The sequence below is a fragment of the Notolepis coatsorum genome (assembly GCF_963971535.1).
Source record: "Notolepis coatsorum genome assembly, chromosome: 1".
NCBI classification, from domain to species: Eukaryota; Metazoa; Chordata; class Actinopteri; order Aulopiformes; family Paralepididae; genus Notolepis; species Notolepis coatsorum.
The window spans coordinates 267,403,601-267,412,832 of record NC_140165.1 but is presented as its reverse complement, the minus strand read 5'-3'; the positions used below and the strand labels follow the sequence as shown (position 1 = coordinate 267,412,832).

Here is a 9,232-nt window from a genome sequence, read left to right as displayed (position 1 = left end):
GTTCATCGTGTTTTTGAATGGCATCTGCCAGATTTGGCCCCACATTCACAAAAAAATTGTTGAATTCATTAACCACCTCATTCATGTTTTTTATAGTCTTACTATTACTAATGAAATGGCTAGGCATTTTTATGGACGCTGATTTATTTTCCATTACCTTATTTATTATTTCCGCCTAACAATCTATTGTAATAATCTTTCTTGGCCCATCTCATAATGAATACTAACTTATTCTTATACACTTTGTATTTAGTTTCAGCAGCCTTTTTTCTACATTTGATCAAATCTCTATAGTTTGTTTTTCTTTTTACATGCATTCTCTAACCACTTTGTTATCCATGGTTTTCTATTGTCATTACTTTTTTGTTTATGTTGAACCATTGGGCAGTGCCTATCGTAAAGTGTCCGATAGATATTCAAAAAAGTATTGTAAGCAGCATTGACGTCTTCTACATAGACCCCCCTTGAAATGTATTAACGAAAATGTGTTATCTAATACTATACATTCACTAAATTGTTACTCAGTATAATAATTACAATTGGCTTCAATGGAATTAAACACGTCTTTCTGGGTCGATATCGCATTCAAAGTCTTGTATTTTATCGCCACATAAATATTCGTCTGTTGATTCTGTCATATTTCATGGAATATATATATATTCAACTGCTTTGCATTTCAAGTCACCGTCGACAAACACAGCTGCAGGTAGGATTGCATCCAGCTCACTCAATCAGAATGGAGTGATTGACAGTGTCGAAGGCCTTTTGTAGGTCCAGCATGACCATGCCGCAGTATTTGCCCGCGTCCACCTCTTGTTTGATGTGGTCGTTCAAATAGAGCAGGTGAATTGATGATGAATGAATGAAAATGGGGGACCCTGATGTAAACAAGACGAAAGTCTCTCTGGTCTGCATCCCCTTAACAATTGTATGCATTGAGCTGTACTGTACCCATTCTGCAATCTGTTAATAAATTTTTCAATCAATCAATGTGTCAGTGGAGTGGGATGTTCTGAAGCCAGATTGGAATTCGTAGATTAGATTTTTTTCCGCTAGGTACTTTTCGACCTGTTCGTAGACTACTTTTTCCATGACTTTCGAGATGGAGATAAGAATAGAAACAGGGCGGTAGTTGCAATGCAACATGACCGAATGATTGATTGATTGAAAACTGTATTAACATATTGCAGAATGGGTACAGTACAGTACAGCTCAATACACACAATTGTTAAGGGGATGCAGACCAGAGAAAGGCTTTCGTCTTGTTTACATCAGGGTCCCCCATTTTCAATTCATCAGGACATATATGACATACATGACACACAGATAGACAGTACTGCTACATCTATACATTTATGACATACCAGATTTACCAGATTTGCAAATACAGTACTGTTTGTGATACAAAAATAGTCCAGAAAAGAGAGTATATACATTTGACGTAGAAACTGTACATTGGAGGAGGTTGGGTAGGTGGGGTGGGGGGGACTGTACATTGGAGGTGGTTGGGGGGGGGGGTCACCCCTACATACGATAAAGACTTTTCCGGTCCTGTCTTTTTTGCTACAATGATGACAAAAGTGCTTGCTTTCAAAATAATGTTTATTTAAGAAACCGGGAAACACATTTGTGTGTATATGCAGGCTATATAATGCATTATTAACAGGTGTTTCAGGTCTAAATGGCTTAGTACTGTTGACATTACACTGCTTGTAGTTATTAGTAAATCAAATAGCATTAATAATTACAGAAAATTATCACTAAAGTGCTATCTGTTGCAGCTGCACATGCAGCTGCACACTTTTCCATAAAAATAGCATATTTGGATAAGTGTGACCATTTCTCAAAAACAGAAAATCATGTATTTTTTTTAAATACAGAAAAGGATCACTAAAGTGCTATCTGTTGCAGCTGCACTGTTCTCCATAAAAATAGCATATTTGGATAAGTTTGACCATTTCTCAAAAACAGAAAATCATGTATTCTTTTTAAATACAGAAAAGGATCACCAAGTTACCATTTCTCAAAAAATATAAATAAATACAGAAAATAAGCACTAGTTCACTCAGTGGAAATTTCTAGCTCAATGCGAGGTCTGCTGCTGCTGGCTAATAATACGGTCAATACGTGGGGAGATCTTTGACAAGGCAACACGCATGTCATCCTCAAGGCTCAACTTGGCCCTATATTTTGTTTTCAGAGCCGTCATGGATGAAAAGCCAGCTTCACACAGATATGTGGTGCTGAATGGTATCAACACCTTAACTGCTGCATCATGAGATACCCGACTTTCCAGTTGGTGTAGTCCACGACGCTGTTGTCGATCCAGTGCCACTCACCTGAAATAAGGAGAATCGGGATGAGATAATACTAATGCATGAAAAAACAGGTTTCAAGAGACTAAATTAAGTTTTGCATAGCGAAAGCTGGTAAGTAGCCACACACTATACCGAGCGACTGAACACTCGTTTCTCAAAGCCTTCCGTCACTTCTAGAATGGACTACAAGTGTTTTGTTGATTTACATCCACATCACTATTCATTCATCCTTATGCTGTTACTGCCGTCGGATTAGACTTTATTTGATTGGAAGAAGATCCCTCTGGAAAGAGTCGGGATTTGATGCAGGATATCGGCGGTATTATGCTAATTATATTTGTATTTTAACTAACCAGGTCGCAAATTAACCGCAAACAATAAAAATATTTTAGTTTGATCGCCACCGCGGTTGACCGCAGGCACTCGCCCACTATGGATCAGCCCACGCAAAATTTGTGTGTGTGTGTGAGAGACAGAATGAGGGGGAGAGAGAGGGGGACAAGAGAGAGGGAGAGAGAAAGGGAAGGAGAGAGAGGGAGAGAGAAGGAGAGAGAAAGGAAAGGAGATAGAGGGAGAGAGAAAGAGAGAAGGAGAGAGAGGGGGGAGAGAGAGGGGGGAGAGAGATGGAGAGGGAGAGACACAGTGGGGGAGAGATAGAATCTGACAGACAGAGAAATACACTTATTTGTTTGAACTGTATTATCCCTCGCCTGTTACACTTTGTGCATGTGTGAGAGAGAGAGAGAGAGAGAGAGAGTGAGATGGAGAGTGTGAGAGAGAGATGGAGAGTGTTCATTCAGAGAGTGTTTGAATGAAGTACATTTGCTGAAATACAGTTGTTCTTAATTTTCACAGTTGTTCTTCATTTTCTCACTTGCTATGTGAGAATGTTAGTTATTATGTTCTCAATTCCCCTTGCATTGTTTGAGAATTGTGTGGAAGAGTTTGCTAGTTCTAGTACCCCTTTCGTACAAGTTAACAATAAATAATGGTATTAGGAATAAATTTGCCTCCTGTGTGAACTGTGCATAGCTGAATAGAGTTAATTACTGTATTTTAACGTCGGTCATATGGTGGTACTTGGAGAGCCATCTACGCTCTCAAGTAGGCCTGCCGCGATAAGCAATAAATCGATTAATTGCCGCGATAATTAAAATTAATGCAATGATTTTGACGGGCGCGATTAATTGCTATTTGCGCGTTTGTTTTAATGAGGCGGAACCAGTGCCCCTTGTCAGTCACTGTCCGTGTTGGGAGGCGGGCCGCTGGCTTTACTACAGAGCAGAGAGCACAGCACAGGAGCTCCGTGGGGCAACACCACATAGCTTAACTACATTTCTCAATAGTGTTGCTCCTTTTAACCAAGTAGCGTTATTTGTAGTGTAACGTTAGCGTTTTAACGTTAGTAGCTAACGTTAAAACTAACTTAAAGTTAGTTGTTCACCAACAATCTCAACATTTGTTTTATCATTAGCTCATGTCGATCTACTAGTAGCATCAGCAAGCTAACGTTAGCTGGCCCCAGTCCACTAGCAGCATGTCGATCTACCAGCAGCATCAGCAAGCTAACGTTAGCTCGCCCCAGCCCATTAGCAGCATGTCGAAGTAGTAGTAGCATCAGCAAGCTAACGTTAGCTGGCCCCAGTCCACCAGCAGCATCAGCAAGCTAGGATAATAACAACAATACTTCCGGTCCGGTCGGTGGGCTTCAAAATAAAAGTCTAAAACACCGGAAAAGACGGAGCGGTGGGCTTCAAAATAAAGGTTTTGGGAAATAAATTTCTCAAAAAAAAATTCTCTAACCGGTCGCAATAATATCGCTTATCGCGATATTTTCGGGGGCAATTAATCGCCCAGCAAAATTTGTTATCGTGGCAGGCCTACTCTCAAGTGGTACTTGGTGTAAAAAAGTTGAGAACCACTGGGTTAGTATATTAGGACAAGTGCATGACAGTAAGGTTAGTTAGGGTTAGATATATTTTTTAATTGTATTTCAGATATTGGTTGAAGAAGTGTGTCTTTAGTCGACAGCAAAAGATTGGATGGGTTTCGGCTGTCCTAACTGTGGTGGGAAGTTCGTTCTACCATTATGGGGCAAGGACTGAGAATAGGCGGCTTCTCTTTGATGACCCTCCCGGAGCTTGGATAGGAGTAGGTCTGAGGCAGCTGGAAGATGCAGAGCGTATAGGGGTCTTGAGGGTGTGTAGTTAGAGACCATTGACCGGAGGTAGGCGGGAGCCGTTCCCTTTGCCACACGATATGCCTGGTCGAGGGCCTTGAAGCGGATTCGTGCGGCAATGGGGAGCCAGTGCAGGTCCCTAAGAAGTGGGGTGACATGGGCTGACTTCGGTAGGTTTGAGATCAGGCGGGAAACTGCGTTCTGAATGAGCATGTAACCAACAAGCATCTGTACGGGGGACTACCAAGGCTGAGCGACAAGGTGGCATCCAGGAGGATGAAACTTGCAGGTCACTGCCACCGACACCAGGTACTTCCGACTAGCAAGCTAGTGCTCTGGGAGCCAACACACGGGCGACGACCAAGAGGATGTCCCACACCGACATATGTAGACATACTGAGGAAGGACGCAGGTGTGGAGAGCCCTACGCAACTGGTCGGATGTATGGAGGATCGGGATGATTGGAATCTCCACTGGCGAACCCGTCTGAGGACGGCCAAATTAATGAATGACTACTGGTTTATTGAAGGTTCCCAACCACAGCCAAAAGAAAATCAAGGAGGCAGCCTTTGCGAATGATGCACCAAAGCCATGGAACACCCTATGGACATTAGGCTAGATCAGTGGTTCTCAAACTTTTTACACCAAGTACCACCTGAGAACGTAGCTGGCTCTCCAAGTACCACCATATGACCGGCGTTAAAATACAGTCTATTCAGCTATGCACAGTTCATGCAGGAGGCAAATGTATTCCTGATACCATTATTTATTGTTAACTTTTGTCAGACACAGCCACAATGTACAAAGAGATAGCACTAGAACTACGCTTCCACACAACTCATCCAATGCAAGGGGCATTGAGAACATAACTAACATTCTCACATAGCAAGTGAGAAAATTAAGAACAACTGTATTTCAGCAAATGTACTTAATTCTCTCTATCTCTCTCTCACTCTCTCTCTCTCTCTCACACAGCAAGCAATTGTCCGTCATTCTCTCTCTCACACACACACACACACACACACACACACACACACACACACACACACACACACACACACACACACACACACACACACACACACACACACACACACACACACACACACACACACACACACACACACACACACACACACACACACACACACACACACACACACACACACACACACACACACACACACACACACACACACACACACACTTATTTTGTTACAAAAACTTAATTTCCTGCATTCTGGTGCAGGCATTGCTACCCTTTAAATGCCAGTGTTTGTGATGGGCATCACAAATTATTGTAAAAAAGAAGAAAACACATATTCAATAAATGTTTGAATGTTTACCCTTTAAATGCCAGTTTGTGTGATGGCATCACAAATTATTGTTAAAAAAACACAAAAAGTAAAATATTTTCAATATATCAAATGCAAAGTACATTTTTCTGGGGGAGATTATTACAGGCTAGGCATGTGTCAATGATTAGCAGCAACACATATTTTGATGGATTTTTTGTAATGTCAGATTTAACACCAACTCTTTTCAGAAAAGTGGGAGTATTTCATTTTTTATCTGACATTACAAGAAATCTAAAAATAAATGGTTATGATCAGGGCTGAAGTTTAATTAAAGATTTATAGTTTAATTAAAGATTTATGACTGTTTAGACTGCATTACTCTCTGTCACAGTGATCTCCTGGTTGTTCCCCACTTAGATTATCTAACTATCGCGCCGCCGCAACCAGAAACACTGGCCTGGCCTGGCCTGCTTCTAAGTTCAGTGGCCTGACTGCACAAAAACTTTTTCTTTTTTTTTTTTTTTAGCTTTTTTGGAAATGTTTTCAAGTACCACCAGCAGTACCACCAAGTACCACTAGTGGTACGCGTACCACAGTTTGAGAACCACTGGGCTAGATCACTAAATATTTTCAAAAGTAAGCTAAATACGTACCTTGTTCACCTTAGCCTTTTAATACACTCTGCTACTTATACTCATTACATGCACAGTGATTATTGTACTGTAAATTAGAGCGATTTTATTGCACTGCACTATTTTATGCTAATTGCATGCTAATATTATGCCTATGTCTATTTTATGTCCATTATGTCTACATTACTGCTGTGAAGGTGCTATGCAAATTAAGTTATTATTACCATTATTATTATTATTATTAATTATTATTATTATTATTATTATTATTATTATTATTATTATTATTATTATTATTATTATTATTATTATTATTATTATTATCATATAGAGATATTCAGACCTGGTGACCTCTTGCAGAGAGAGTAGTGGCTGTTGCTGCATGCTGCCGTCTTCCACGTTCGGTCCACGTCCATGTAGACAGGGCTCTACGCTAACCTTTTTCATTAGGGGCACAGGTGCTCCTAAATGAAAAAATTTAGGAGCACACAAAGAAATTTAGGAGCACAGTGAATTTTTTTCTAGTAACTGAGTTTATTAACAAACTCACATTTTTTAAACAAAAATAAATGTACATGTATAGTAGTACTCTGTATGTGCATGTTCAAATGGGAACGGAACTGTGCAATAGCACCAAAGTCACTGGCCCACACTGTGTGTGTGTGTGCTAAACAAACTCAAATTTTTTAAACAAAAATAAATGTACATGTATAGTAGTACTCTGTATGTGCATGTTCAAATGGGAACGGAACTGTGCAATAGCACCAAAGTCACTGGCCCACACTGTGTGTGTGTGCTAAACAAACTCACAAGGATGGTCTCTCCTTTCTCAATATGTACAAATCTCTACACTGGATGACTGGATGTGCCGCCGCGAGACGTTGTGTTTTACTACCGAATCTCTTCAGGTGCGGGTTTCCCGACACAAAGGGCGTATTGCCTGCCTGTTTCTGCCCTCTGCAATATTTACAAAACATGACATTGTTTTCCAACTCTAGCCATGGGAAAATGTTTAGCCAATTCACGTTAAATTTGTATGTCTTCCCTCCGGCTCCAGTGGGTGTAGCATCGTTAGCTACAGTGGGTACATTGGGTGTAGCTTCGTTAGCTACAGTGGGTACATTGGGTGTAGCTTCGTTAGCTAGTTAGCTACAGTGGGTACATTGGGTGCTACAGTGGGGGTAGTAGTGGGTGTAGCCTCGCTAGCATGCTGGCTAGCGTCAGTATCTTGGTTAACTATCACCTCTGTAACATGAGCTGCCTCGCCTGACTTCTCATTCTCCGGTATCTTTCGCGCAAAATAAAAATGAATGGGCTTCGACATGGCTGTATTGTCTGACTCAGACACTGACGCTCATAGATATATCTATGCTGACGCTAAACATTACTTTCAGTTTCCAGTCGCGTGACCACAGGAAACTCTACTGTGATTGGAACGTTTATGCGGCTGTGAACTGTGGGACTTGTCGTTTTTTAACGATTCTCGCAGCGGAGAAAAAAAAGGACGAATGAGGCTGTACTCTGCACTCGCCGGCGCCACTTCGCACGCCGTGCGAGTACTTGATTTTGCAGGTTCGCACACACATATTTTTAGGGGCATATGCGAGCAATTTGCTCGCACTGTAGAGCCCTGACACAGGCGTCGTTCATTGTAGGCTCGTTTCTCCCCCATTTGGTGTAGCATGTCCTTCATGCTCTGTAAATAACTATGTACAGATACCGAGATGTCACACCATGTTACCTGTACCTGTTTATTGCACTATGTTTTTTTTTTTTATTGGATTCTATTATATGTTGTATCACTGTATTGCATATCGTTGCGGGCAAGACCACCCGCATTTCATTGTATACCTGTATGCCGTGACAATTAAAACTCTTGACTTGACTTGACTAGGAAAGAGGCCAGTTGTCCACCCACTTGAACCGGCCGCCAGTCTGAGAAAAGAGAAGTCACAAGAGAGAACAAGATCCTCTGTGAACAAACAACTGTCTGACCCAGTGTCCTTGACCCTTTCACTGTGACAATACAGAAGGTTAGCCCTTTACTATCACACAACCGACGGCGATGCTCCATCATTAGCTCCACGGATGCAGAGCTAATGATGCTAATGATGAAGCATCGCCGTCGGTTGCGTGATAGTAAAGGGTTAACCTTCTGTCGTGTGGCAGTGAAAGGGTTAACACATTGGTTGCCAGCCGGATATGACAATTTATCGCTTGGATGCCACCACGTTAATCAATGGGAGGACGAGCACATTTGCGAATGCATAAACTATATCTTAAATTATGGCTATGTGTCTAATACACCCGTCGCTTATCAATGACTTGCTTGCAGTCAAAGATGTACAAAACGGATTGTTTTTTCATCAGTACATTTCCGTTTTATACCGTTTTGAATACGAGTATAGTTTCGGAGAGTTCTAGTAATTTCAGAGAAATTCCACGAAAATAGCCATTTACTGGAATACACAAAACACATTGTCATTTTCCGGCTGATTTATGAATAGTTTTCAAATAAACTATAGATTATCGAGAGTATTTGTGTTCTTATGCACGATACAAAAGCGGGCTGAAAAATAATTTATTCGTGCCACGCTCAGCGCCTAACGCCACACACAGAGATAATAATAATAATTTATGGATAATAACTTATGGATCTGCAGGGTAATGAAGGCTTGTATTATCGGGTTCAGGATATTGGCCAGATATGCGTCGTCTGCTTGGCACTGCCTCCTGGCCTCGTCCCACTTCATCTTCTGGGCCACCAGTTTGAAGGAGTCATTGCCCAGCTTGTAGAAAGTACTA

The 9,232-nt window shown here is 41.2% G+C and overlaps 1 long non-coding RNA gene across 1 annotated transcript; it reads right to left on the bottom strand.

Moving 5' to 3' along the window:
* Positions 1–1,620: 1,620 nt before the first annotated feature.
* Positions 1,621–9,232, bottom strand: LOC311229279. Its single transcript, XR_014619735.1, has 4 exons — positions 9,077–9,232; positions 8,279–8,362; positions 6,771–6,891; positions 1,621–2,339 (listed from the first exon to the last, which is right to left on the bottom strand). It is a non-coding gene; the product is annotated as an uncharacterized lncRNA (long non-coding RNA).